We start from the raw sequence: 14,850 nt of genomic DNA, 5'->3' as shown, positions 1-14,850 counted from the left end.
ACTTTCTACTGTATTTACTGCAAAGAATTTAACCTCGGATTTTGCGTTGTAAGTCTATAATTGTACCTCTGACCCACCAGGGGAACTTGTAAAGAATGTTTATTTTCAATACTTTCACAAAAAGAAACTCTTCAAAGAGCATTTAGTTTTTATCTGTTGTTATAAATATCAGTTGAATGCATGTGCTATATTTCTCGCTGGATAGTAGAAAAATATTAGGTTTATAAGTCTAAATTTAATAGTTCCAGTCCCTTCGATGAACACAGAATAGATAGCCTACTGTATAGCTCTGCGATTATCAAGAAATAACTACAATAGTAACAATAATAATACCACTATAATATATTTACGTTAGTTAGTTCAGGTATCACCATTTGATTCCATCTAGGAATAATCGCTTGCGAGTTATTCAACAAATATTTAAGTGAGTAGTCCACTACATCGAGCCGTCCCTAATTTAGCAGTGTAAGACTAGAGGGAAGGCAGCTAGTTATCACCACCCACCGCCAACTCTAGGGCTACTGTTTTCCCAACGAATAGTGGGATTGAATGTCACTTTATAACGCCCACACGGATGTAAGGGTTAGTATATTTGGTGCGACGGGGATTCGAACCCGTGGTTTACGAGTCGAACGCTTTAACCCACCTGGTCATGCTGGACCTTATAGAGATTTTCTTTTCAACTAAAGTAAATTGATTTGAGCCAGTAAGTTTCGTCTGAAAACATTTAGTTAAGTTTCATAGAAAATGTGGAAGAACGTTTCTTATTCCTGTCATGAACTTGTACTTCGTGTTTTATAATTAATTTATGACTCTACTGTTGTCATGCAATACACACCAGTACATGTTAAATGACTCTTTGACATTACATTTGTTTGGAACGAAAATTCACAAGCGTTTTCGTTGTTTCTTGTGGCATAGTTTATCATACTAGACTTGTTCATTGAGAAAACCAGTCTTCCCAGTTGCACGGTGGTATGTCTGCGAACTTACAATGCTTGAAAACAAGTTTAGATACTAAATGTGAGCTAAACACAGATAGCCTATTTCCGTAGCTCCTTAGTCAATGAGAAAGAACAAATTAGAAACTGTTCCCCCTCTTGTAGTGGATAACAAGAAGTCCTAAAATACCAATTTCAACAAGAATAAATTTTATCGTACTTTCAACAAACGAGTCTAATAAATAAAATATATGTTTTACTTTCTACTTTTTGATTATTTGGAGGTCAGTGAAGGTGGAATGGTTCCTCCTGGACGGTACAAGTACCCCGGAGCATTGAACCAACGTTAAGGGTGACATTTCGAGAACCCACGCTCTCCACCTCCACTTCACCCCAACTCACTGTGTGTGCATACAACTGATGACCACATGCCAGGGTCATACAATTAATAGGGAGGAAACTATACGGATCCTAGGCCATGAAGTATAGTATCACGCATACCCACACAGCGGTTGGGGTCGACCCCACTAAAAACTTTAACCAAAAGAATATCTTAATATATGATTTGCTACTAAAGAACTCAGTGGTGTTAACTAAATTTATAGTCCAATTCCTGTTTCACAAACTTTTTTAATTGTCTAGAGTTTCAGGTTATTTGATAACAATGATTTTAATTGTTTTATTATTTACTTCTTGTTATTAAAGTCAAGTTGTACATAAATTATTTATGTATTGAAAACACTGTATGGGTTACCTCATACATCTAATCTGCCCTGACATCTAGTGAAATGTGAATTACATTGAGTAAATAAGAATATTAATTATTAGAACATCAGCTGTCAAATTATTATGTGGACATTTGTTATTTATTTTATTTTTACAAATAACTTTAATAATATTATAAAAGTATAATGTTGTTATATTTTAAACATGGATAGTGTTTAAAACGATTGAAATCATTACGTTGATTAACAAATTTAAATAGCTTCATTTAGTCCAGACGGATCGCAATGCCAATCAAAGTAGAGATTTGAAATCTTTTTAAAATCTATCCAGTTAGTCTCACTTTACTCCTTTGTGGAATTTGTATTATAGCATTTATCTGGTTTTACATATAACTCATAGAAATTTTACGAATAACTACCATTCCATATGTTTTTATTTCCTATTTTACAAGGGTGAGATCTCTGAAAAACAAAGAGAAGTAGTCCTTAATTTTTATTTTACTCACTAGATGACAGGTCACACACATAATCAGCGAAGATTTTCGACCTCTGTTTTGATCAAAATAACAAAACATAGTTACTAAATCATTAAGATGATATCGAGTAATAACGACATCTGGACTTGTTTCATAGCTGGTAGTGTATGTTTGTTTGTTGCTAAGCGCAAAGTGTCGCAGTGCAGTATCTGTACTCTGTCCGGCACAAAGATCGAATAAAATAATATTTTAAACCTCAGATATAAAGGTTAGCCTCCAGAACTTTGCTTGATAAAAAATATAGGGCTATATGTTTTGTCTATTGATGGAGGTCTCTAATCCCAAATTTTAATTACATGGCCATACCGCCATCCCATCAGGGTTGGCATTTGATTGGCTAATTAAGCAAAGTTCTAATGAACTTTCTACTGTATTTACTGCAAAGAATTTAACCTCGGATTTTGCGTTGTAAGTCTATAATTGTACCTCTGACCCACCAGGGGAACTTGTAAAGAATGTTTATTTTCAATACTTTCACAAAAAGAAACTCTTCAAAGAGCATTTAGTTTTTATCTGTTGTTATAAATATCAGTTGAATGCATGTACTATATTTCTCGCTGGATAGTAGAAAAATATGAGGTTTATAAGTCTAAATTTAATAGTTCCAGTCCCCTCGATGAACACAGAATAGATAGCCTACTGTATAGCTCTGCGATTATCAAGAAATAACTACAATAGTAACAATAATAATACCACTATAATATATTTACGTTAGTTAGTTGAGGTATCACCATTTGATTCTATCTAGGAATAATCGCTTGCGGGTTATTCAACAAATATTTAAGTGAGTAGTCCACTACACCGAGCCGTCCCTATTTAGCAGTGTAAGACTAGAGGGAAGGCAGCTAGTAATCACCACCCACCGCCAACTCTAGGGCTACTGCTTTCCCAACGAATAGCGGGATTGAATGTCACTTTATAACGCCCACACGGATGTAAGGGTTAGTATATTTGGTGCGACGGGGATTCGAACCCGTGATTTACGAGTCGAACGCTTTAACCCACCTGGTCATGCTGGACCTTATAGAGATTTTCTTTTCAGCTAAAGTAAATTGATTTGAGCCAGTAAGTTTCGTCTGAAAACATTTAATTAAGTTTCATGGTGAATGTGGAAGAACGTTTCTTATTCCTGTCATGAACTTGTACTTCGTGTTTTATAATTAATTTATGACTCTACTGTTGTCACGCAATACACACCAGTACATGTAAAATGACTCTGACATCACATATGTTTGGAACGAAAATTCAGAAGCGTTTTCGTTGTTTCTTGTGGCATAGTTTATCATATTAGACTTGTTCATTGAGGAAACCAGTCTTCCCAGTTGCACGGTGGTATGTCTGCGAACTTACAATGCTTGAAAACAAGTTTAAATACTAAATGTGGGCTAAACACAGATAGCTTCTTTCCGTAGTCAATGAGAAAGAACAAATTAAAAACTGTTCCCCCTCTTGTAGTGGATAACAAAAAGTCCTAAAATACCAATTTCAAGAAGAATAAATTTTATCGTTCTTTTAACAAACGAGTCTAATAAATAAAATATATGTTTTATTTTCTACTTTTTGATTATTTGGAGGTCAGTGAAGGTGGAATGGTTCCTCCTGGACGGTACAAGTACCCCGGAGCATTGAACCAACGTTAAGGGGGACATTTCGAGAACCCACGCTCTCCACCTCCACTTCCACTTCACCCCAACTCACTGTGTGTGCATACAATTGATGACCACATGCCAGGGTCATACAATTAATAGGGAGGACACTATACGGATCCTAGACCAGGAAGTATAGTACCACGTATACCCACACAGTGGTTGGGGTGGACCCCACTGAAAACTTTAACCAAAAGAACATCTTAATATATGATTTGCTATTAAAGAACTCAGTGGTGTTAACTAAATTTATAGGTCAATTCCTGTTTCACAAACCTTTTTAATTGTCTAAAGTTTCAGGTTATTTGATAAAAATCATTTTATTTGTTTTATTATTTACTTCTTGTTATTAAAGTCAAGTTGTACATAAATTATTTATGTATTGAAAACACTGTATGGGTTACCTCATACACCTTATCTGCCCTGACATCTAGTGAAATGTGAATTACATTGAGTAAATAAGAATATTAATTATTAGAACATCAGCTGTCAAATTATTATGTGGACATTTGTTATTTATTTTATTTTTACAAATAACTTTAATAATATTATAAAAGTATAATGTTGTTATATTTTAAACATGGATAGTGTTTAAAACGATTGAAATCATTACGTTGATTAACAAATTTAAATAGCTTCATTTAGTCCAGACGGATCGCAATGCCAATCAAAGAAGAGATTGGAAATCTTTTTAAAATCTATCCAGTTAGTCTCACTTTACTCCTTTGTGGAATTTGTATTATAGCATTTATCTGGTTTTACATATAACTCATAGAAATTTTACGAATAACTACCATTCCATATGTTTTTATTTCCTATTTTACAAGGGTGAGATCTCTGAAAAACAAAGAGAAGTAGTCCTTAATTTTTATTTTACTCACTAGATGACAGGTCACACACATAATCAGCGAAGATTTTCGACCTCTGTTTTGATCAAAATAACAAAACATAGTTACTAAATCATTAAGATGATATCGAGTAATAACGACATCTGGACTTGTTTCATAGCTGGTAGTGTATGTTTGTTTGTTGCTAAGCGCAAAGTGTCGCAGTGCAGTATCTGTACTCTGTCCGGCACAAAGATCGAATAAAATAATATTTTAAACCTCAGATATAAAGGTTAGCCTCCAGAACTTTGCTTGATAAAAAATATAGGGCTATATGTTTTGTCTATTGATGGAGGTCTCTCATCCCAAATTTTAATTACATGGCCATACCGCCATCCCATCAGGGTTGGCATTTGATTGGCTAATTAAGCAAAGTTCTAATGAACTTTCTACTGTATTTACTGCAAAGAATTTAACCTCGGATTTTGCGTTGTAAGTCTATAATTGTACCTCTGACCCACCAGGGGAACTTGTAAAGAATGTTTATTTTCAATACTTTCACAAAAAGAAACTCTTCAAAGAGCATTTAGTTTTTATCTGTTGTTATAAATATCAGTTGAATGCATGTACTATATTTCTCGCTGGATAGTAGAAAAATATGAGGTTTATAAGTCTAAATTTAATAGTTCCAGTCCCCTCGATGAACACAGAATAGATAGCCTACTGTATAGCTCTGCGATTATCAAGAAATAACTACAATAGTAACAATAATAATACCACTATAATATATTTACGTTAGTTAGTTGAGGTATCACCATTTGATTCTATCTAGGAATAATCGCTTGCGGGTTATTCAACAAATATTTAAGTGAGTAGTCCACTACACCGAGCCGTCCCTATTTAGCAGTGTAAGACTAGAGGGAAGGCAGCTAGTAATCACCACCCACCGCCAACTCTAGGGCTACTGCTTTCCCAACGAATAGCGGGATTGAATGTCACTTTATAACGCCCACACGGATGTAAGGGTTAGTATATTTGGTGCGACGGGGATTCGAACCCGTGATTTACGAGTCGAACGCTTTAACCCACCTGGTCATGCTGGACCTTATAGAGATTTTCTTTTCAGCTAAAGTAAATTGATTTGAGCCAGTAAGTTTCGTCTGAAAACATTTAATTAAGTTTCATGGTGAATGTGGAAGAACGTTTCTTATTCCTGTCATGAACTTGTACTTCGTGTGTTATAATTAATTTATGACTCTACTGTTGTCATGCAATACACACCAGTACATGTTAAATGACTCTTTGATATTACAATTGTTTGGAACGAAAATTCACAAGCGTTTTCGTTGTTTCTTGTGGCATAGTTTATCATACTAGACTTGTTCATTGAGGAAACCAGTCTTCCCAGTTGCACGGTGGTGTGTCTGCGAACTTACAATGCTTGAAAACAAGTTTAGATTCTAAATGTGAGCCAAACACAGCCTATTTCCGTAGCTTCTTACTCAATGAGAAAGAACAAATTAGAAACTGTTCCCCCTCTTGTAGTGGATAACAAAAAGTCCTAAAATACCAATTTCAACAAGAATAAATTTTATCGTACTTTTAACAAACGAGTCTAATAAATAAAATATATGTTTTACTTTCTACTTTTTGATTATTTGGAGGTCAGTGAAGGTGGAATGGTTCCTCCTGGACGGTACAAGTACCCCGGAGCATTGAACCAACGTTAAGGGTGACATTTCGAGAACCCACGCTCTCCACCTCCACTTCACCCCAACTCACTGTGTGTGCATACAACTGATGACCACATGCCAGGGTCATACAATTAATAGGGAGGACACTATACGGATCCTAGGCCATGAAGTATAGTACCACGCATACCCACACAGTGGTTGGGGTGGACCCCACTGAAACTTCAACCAAAAGAACATCTTAATATATGATTTGCTACTAAAAAACTCAGTGGTGTTAACTAAATTTATAGGCCAATTCCTGTTTCACAAACTTTTTAAATTGTCTAAAGTTTCAGGTCATTTGATAAAAATCATTTTAATTGTTTTATTATTTACTTCTTGTTATTAAAGTCAAGTTGTACATAAATTATTTATCTATTGAAAACAATATATGGGTGACATCATACACCTAATCTGCCCTGACATCTAGTGAAATGTGAATTACATTCAGTAAATAAGATTATTAATTATTAGAACACCAGCTGTCAAATTATTGTGTGGATATTTGTTATTTATTTTATTTATAGAAATAACTTTAATAATATGATAAAAGTATAATGTTATTATATTTAAAATACAATTTTATGTTTATTTGTCTTTCTGGATTATTTACTATAATATATGAAATATGCTATTCAGCACAATCTGCATTACATAAATTATGTAAAAGCTTACTGGTTAAAGTATAATATTTATAATTAGATAAAGATGTAATACTGAAGACATTTTACAATGTTCTTCATTGTGACCAACACTTGTTTTCAAAAGTACAGTTTTCTTTCATTGTTTCATGTTTAACTATATGGTGTAAGTAAGCAACATTGACCACGATATAATATTTCACATCGTTCATATGTCATTTGAATAAATGGAAAGAGAAACATAGTGTTCTAATTAGTAGTTTTAAAATATAAAACACATTATTATACTTGTGTTGTGAATTATTTGTATATTTCTTTTATCAGTCAGTAAGTAAAGTACCTATATAGGCCTATATAATTAGATTATGAAACATTAAAGTTCTTAATATAATTGTAAAATGATAAAATGATCCTGGATGTATGACAACAATATTCATTCCTGGATATTAATTACTAAAACAGTGATTTGTTTTTTTGTTTTTGAATTTCGCGCAAAGCTACATGAGGATTATCTGCGCTAGCCGTCCCTAATTTAACAGTGTAAGACTAGAACGAGGGCAACTAGTCACCACCGCTTACCGTCAACTCTTGGGCTACTCTTTTTACCAACGAATAGTGGGGTTGACCTTCACCTTATAACGCCCCCATAGCTGAAAGGGCGAGCATGTTTGGAGGGACAGGGATTCAACCCCACGACCCTCGGGATTACGAGTGGAGTGCCTTAACCACTTGGCCATACCGGGCCTAAGCGATTACTGTGTGTGTGTGTTTTTCTTATAGCAAAGCCACATCGAGCTATCTGCTGGGCCCACCAAGGAGAATCGAACCCCTGATTTCAGCATTGTAAATCCTTAAAAGATACCGCTGTACTAGCGAGGGACAAAAGAGAAACAGATAAGGTGAGTACTTTCTCCACCTTTTTACTGTGAGGTAAAGAATACCCACGACATTCACCAAAAAATAAACCACTGTTTGTCCTGTTTCTTCCCTCTCCTCCAACACCCGGAGATATATCAAAACAGATTATCGCCCGGAATTGTTACCCGGTAGAACAATGGTAAATTTAAAGACCTACAATGCTAAAATTAGGGATTAGATTTCTGGTGTTAGGCACAGCGTATCATTCACTGTGATTTTGCTCTGTAACAAAAAGCAGCAAGTATTTAAAAAAGCGTATGTGTTATTTTTAAAATTCAATAACATGTATCAGCAAATCCTTCGTTAAACCACGTCCAACAGAGGGTGGCGCATGCGTTTCTGAAGAGTTGAAATCTGAAATTAAAAATATGAACTTTATTACAACTTTTAATTATGTTTTCCCACGTATGATGAACAATGTCACCTAAGCCTACTGGAGCATGCTTTAAAATATCATTTAGGTCTGAGCATTTAAGAAAGCGTCTTCCTAGGCCTAAAATCCTAGTGACTATATCTCATTTTAAAACTAAGTTTGAGGTACCTACAACGTTAACACCTCTCCAATATTTGTTATGTTCACTTCCAGAACAAACTAATTGATCACTCGTAGCGTTAAGAATAAGAAACACTTTGATCCATTTTATGGATGTTTCTAATGCTTGCTTACAGTTTAAAGAGATATCTGATGTCTTGGATTTTACTTTGGAAGCTGAAAAAGAATCGCAATCCGCTTCTTAGAAATTTACAGCGGAGTAGCTGGTTTTGGATTAACTACAAAATCCACATTTTCAATGTCGGCTGGCGCTACTTGTGGCTATGCTACCCAGGCGATTACACATTACTGTATGAGATTATTTCGGGTTTCAGTGTATTTATCTGTATCGTATAGGATATTATTATCATCCGATAACACACATGTACACTATTTTTTTCTAATCCTATCAGCAACATAACGTGTAATTATTACAGAAAATAGAAAAGCATTAGGAGGGAAGAAAAAAAACCAACTACGTTAAACTGAAGTCTAAAAATTGTATTTCAGAAACACAGAGAGAGAATAAAATGGCCATAAAAATATACGTAGGAAAGGACAATAAACACGTAAAATTTTATTCAGAAAAAGTGTTATTGTGAGAAAATAAGAATTGTATTATCCTAAATAGTAACAGTAAATATCTTACTTTACGCGGATGGCGAGTTCTAAACCATTCACCATACTTACATGCCCTTTTATCTATTCAATATTCGGAAACAAATAATCGCACTATAGTAGACACAAGATGGCATCTAACTACAAAATCCAGACGTAATAACAATGGAGTTGAAAGAAATACCACATAGAATAATTTTGTTTTCTATATTTGCCATAATTTATTCTGTTTCATTCGGTTATACGTTATTACGATAGGCCATGTTCTTTCATCAATTTATCAAGTATTAGCCGCAGTGTACATTTTAGTAAAAAAAATATTTCTTAACAATCGATATGGACAAACAGTTTAATTTATTTATTAACAACGAATAAGCAAAACAATTACATAGAAAGAGGGAGACAAGTAAACTATGATATTAATTATAACAAAAAATACCAAATTTGTAGCAGACAAAAATTCTGTATCAATCGCTATAACTTAAAGAAGAAATACTGGAACATTTTGAAACCCCTGTTCACGTGATTTCATCCTGATCAGGCTACTTTAGTAGAACGGAAGAGATGCTTGCAAAGGTAAATCAATACCCTTCGAAGTGATCTTTGACAACCGAATAACCACAACATGTCCCTATGTTTTCACATTGTTTTTTTACTTAGTCTTATTAGTAAATCAATGTTCACCGTGTTTATTAATAAATAAATGTTTACCATGCACTGAAAACATGTTTGTCTGACGCTGTTTCTTATTTACTCGGGCTTACACAGTGCTACCCAATTTATTTATATTCACACTCATTCTCGCCCGGCATGGCCAGCTGGTTAAGGCACTCCACACATAATCCAAGGGACGCAGGTTCGAATTTCCGTAACACCAAACATGCTCGTCCTTTCAGTCGTGGAGGCATTATAAGGTGACAGTCAATCCTACTGTTCGTTGGTAAAAGACTAGCCCTAGAGATGGCGGTGGGTGGGATTGACTAACTGCCTTCCCACTGCTAAATTACGAACGGCCAGCGCAGATAGCCCTCAAGTAACTTTGCGCGAAATTCAAAATCAACCCAATTCTCAGGTTTATTTTGCTTTGAACTGTCGACACAGGCCTTTGTCGAAATGAAAGTCAACAACTCAAACGTGATGTTTAGGATAGAAAATTCTGTAACGTTCTTTACTACATAATCAATAAAACAAATGTCAGGTATTTTATTAAGACAACCGTGTTTTGTTCTTTTATTATAAATAACATCATTAGTTTTATTACTCTATTCTTTTGCAATTATTCGAGTCTACAAGGCTATCAAAATATTAGAAAATGATTTAGACTCACTAATTTCACATTACTATGAATTAGGTTTGCTTGCCAGTAAATAATACGCTAAATGCTGTTAACATGAAGCTAAAGTCAATCAATTATTAAGGATTCTTGGCGTTCTCTTCTTTATTAACACACAAAAAAAGGTCTGATAGTGTAATATATCACCACTAGATGGTAGCAGCATCACATTTCATGCAGTCTTCGTAGTGGTTGTGTAATGATAAATATATATCACAGCCTGGTAATACCACTGTTGTATCCATACTGATATTTATCGGTACATCAAAGCTTTTCGTCTTCTTGGCGTTCTGAAGAAATGTCACGATGCCTGCAGTCAAATTTGGCAAAACTAATTTGACCCAAAGCTGTCGAAAACTTACCTCCGGATGTTTGCATCGAAAAGGCGAAATAAAGCAACTATTCGTTGGTAAAAGAGAATGAGACCAAGAGTTTGAGATGTTTGTTGTTGATTCGATGTATTTCTCTCCAGTCTGTCACTTCAACATTACAGATGGTTGGAACACATGACCCTGCAGTAACTGCCCTTAATACGTCGTAGGTTCTATCTACATTTCTTGTATTGATTTGTTCATTACATCATAGGTTCTGTCAACATTTCTTCTATTGATTTACTCAATACGTAGTTCAATCTGTCAACATTCTATCCCTTTTACCTGTTTTCATCGTCATTTATCCTTCTCTGTAGTTGACTTCCTAAGCCTAATTTATTCTACCGTTGATTTATTCTCTGTTCGTGGTTTTATCACATATTGAGATCTTAATTCATTTCGCTGTCAAATTTCCATGTGTTCATATACAACGTTCTTTCTTAAACATCGGAACTTTTGATGTATCCAGATACAACACCCCTTCTTCTTACGTATCAAAACTTTAACACATAACAGACGAGTTGCTTTACTCGATGTTCGGCAGAATACTTAGGCTAAAGTCTTCTACTGAAAGTGATGAAGACAAAATGATCTTTAGTAAAAGTTTATGAATGTTGGTTTTTCATAGAATTGCTATAAGAAACATAAAACTACTACCATAAAGTATATACAAACCAAACGAGTTAATCTTTTCCAGATGGATACATTTCACCATAAGTCCAACCCCTCCTTCACTGATTGGCAAATATAGACTGCTTCATTTGGTTACATGCGTTGTAGTGCTAACTAATATGCGCCCTCCTTTGGCAAATAAAGAAATATCTAAAATAAGAATTTTAACCAAACATATGTACATGTTTTTGTTCTTGTAACAAATTCTCCTACTGATTTCAAACGAATATTTTAATTTTAATTTTAGCTCCAAGGGGAGGCCAATGAAGTTCAAATGGTTCTTCCTGCACGATACAAGAACCCTAGTATACTAGACCAACGTTAAGAGGACGTTTCAGAACCCACTCTTTCTAACGTGACCCCGAATTATTGGATGAGCAGACGATTGAAGACCACATGACAGGGTCAGAGTAATTAATAAGGGGCACATCATACAGATCGCAGGCTACAAAGAATGAGACGATTTTAAACTTTTATTGACAAAAACAAGTGCAGATAATACAGAATTGTAAGATATTACAAAATAGAAACAAAATCAAATGATACAGCAATTTGTTTGTTTGTTTCTGGAATTTCGCACAAAGCTACTCGAGGGCTATCTGTCCCTAATTTAGCAGTGTAAGACTAGAGGCAAGGCAGCTAGTCATCACCACCCACCGCCAACTCTTGGGCTACTCTTTTACCAACGAAAAGTGGGATTGACCGTAACATTATAACCCCCCCACGGCTGGGAGGGCGAGCATGTTTGGCGCGACTCGTGCGCGAACCCGCGACCCTCAGATTACGAAGCGCACGCCTTAACGCGCTAGGCCATGCCGGGCCAAGAATGACATGAGCAAACAAATTAATACAACAAAACTAAAATTACATAATGAAATTATACACCACTATAAAAAAATATATTAAAATCAAAATATTAATAAGACGGTCACTTGTTAAAGTGAAAAGTGGCGAAGACAATTGTGATAAAATACAAAACGATTCAGAGGCTGGAAGTCAGCCTCCTGATGCAAGAGAAAGCAAACCTGACCGGACGCAAGTTATTAAGACGTGTGTCTCGAGACCTATCGTATAGTATCTATTTCATGTTAGCCAAATTGCATATCCGAATAGAATTAAACAATATTGAAAGGAAAACACAAGGTGCTTGGACTCAATTAATGGAATATATCAAAGAACAGAAGTAGGTGGAATAAACGAAATACAAAATAAAATTGAAAGGAAACGCCAAACCTAGACTGAGATAAAAACCAAAGTATTCATAATTGACTCAACACGAGCGTGACAGAGTGGGCAGCACCCAAACGTACTGGTACCATGAAGATACAGATACAGGTAAAATATTGTGAATAATGCACTAACAGAAAACCTACAGGTACAGGTCATCATGATGCAAAGCGACACGAATCGAAATATAATCCCAAAAGAGATAAAGTTGATATTGCCCAGTTTAGTGAAAATGTTGAGAGACCAGTAAATGATAAAGAGGCTACAATGACAAAACATGAAAACCACTAACCTCTATCTGACAATGATGAACAGCTGGAAATACTGGAGAAGAGAATCCAAGTACATGGGAAATAACAAGGAGAGTATAGAGCTGAAAACCCTGAGTTTCTCCCACAACGAGTAGCGAGAGAAAGGACAACAGCGATTGCCATCCCAAAACAGATATTAAATAGATAAGATAAACAGTAATGATAAACATTTTATCCTAATACGCAGAATCTCAAGATACCCATTATCAGAAGATAAATGTAAAGAAAGCCACGAGACAAGCTCAGTCTTATCTATCTTCAAATAAGAAAATGATAAGACGATCAATAACCCATATACAACTTTTCTCCAGGGGAAATGCAACACCGACATACTGAATAAGAGGTAAGACCTGTTGATAAAGAAATTACAAATTAGGTATAATATAAGCAAGACTGGAACAAAAAATCGTTCATAATATAATGGAGAAGACAAAAACATCAAACCAAAGAACGTCAAGAGAGGAAAGGAACCAAACCACAAAGCATTTTAAACCAGACATTGCTAAAGTCAAGTCAAACGGAATATTAATGGAAGATGCAAGATGACCCAACCATCTGCCCTTGAGAAGATTCGTTTGAGCTTTACTAATCTGAGAGAAACGTCTCCATCACAGCAAGAGCAGGACCAATGGAAGAAGGCCAGATGTAAAGATGTTAACATCATGTGTATGGCTAAACAAGTCCAACAGGAACATCATGAGATAACTGGATACTTTGAAGCGTGATAAAAATAAAAAAGAAAAATTCTCAGTGGTCAAGGTATGCAGCAGAAGAAACAATTGGCAATCTTAACACGAAACTTGATGAACGGAGAATAAGGTGTCAAAAACTCATTCAACAAAAGTTTACTGGAAGCAGTAAAATAGAAAGAACAAAAATAACAAAGAAATACAGGAAAACACCCACATCTTACCAAAGCAAACCATAAAATATAGTGGTTAACATGATTAAATGTCTTACTGTTATCATGGGAATGATTACTACAAGGATATTCCTGTTATCAGTGTAATGAAAGAGGTCACACAGAAACAATAGGATTCACTGAATATTCCGACCACTGACACCACACGTTTGAGTAATGAGAATAAGGTAGGATGTTTCAGAGGCTCCCAGAGAAATGGACTGAGAACTAGCCATTTCACTAGCGTAGTAGGGCGCCCTCTGAAGGCAAGACGAGGAACTGTGTCCCTCCCCCCAGATTTCACAACACAAAGTACATTCGTCGCCATTATGCCCAAAGTCCATATACTTCACAGGAACAGCAAAGATGCCCCTCACGACCAGAACGATGGAACATACCAGCGTTGTTTACCATTACTACATAACTACCAATCTTCACAAACTTTGACACTCGACTCTTTGGACTCTTCACAACAATATTCATGCTACGAGTACTTGTTCAAATGACTGGACGAGATGGATGTCACTCGTGTTCGATCTTCAACACGCGATCAAACTGAGTAAGTGTACCAGTTAGAAAGTCATGAGGTATCTCAAATGGAGAAGAATAAAAAGTCATCCTCTTTATATTCAGACTGGCAGGTCTCATAGAGATGGACGGTTTATTGTCGGAAAAACAGCCACGTTCAAATAACTTCTGGAAAACAGGAAGATAGTGTTGCAACATATCATGGAGAATCAAAGTGCTGTAGACGGTCCATAGCTTCACCATCATGAGCAGTATACAGAGATCTAATAGTAGCAGATTACAAAGTGTTCCTAATGAACGACACGTCTGACAAACCGTGTCGCGCAAGGTCGGGGGGAAGGCAGGAATGAGTACAACCTTCCCCAGTAATAATCCACTAAAAATAGGTTC

Source organism: Tachypleus tridentatus, chromosome 8, assembly GCF_004210375.1.
Source record: "Tachypleus tridentatus isolate NWPU-2018 chromosome 8, ASM421037v1, whole genome shotgun sequence".
Taxonomy (NCBI): Eukaryota; Metazoa; Arthropoda; class Merostomata; order Xiphosura; family Limulidae; genus Tachypleus; species Tachypleus tridentatus.
The sequence above is the reverse complement of the archived record's forward strand: the minus strand, read 5'-3'. Positions refer to the sequence as shown.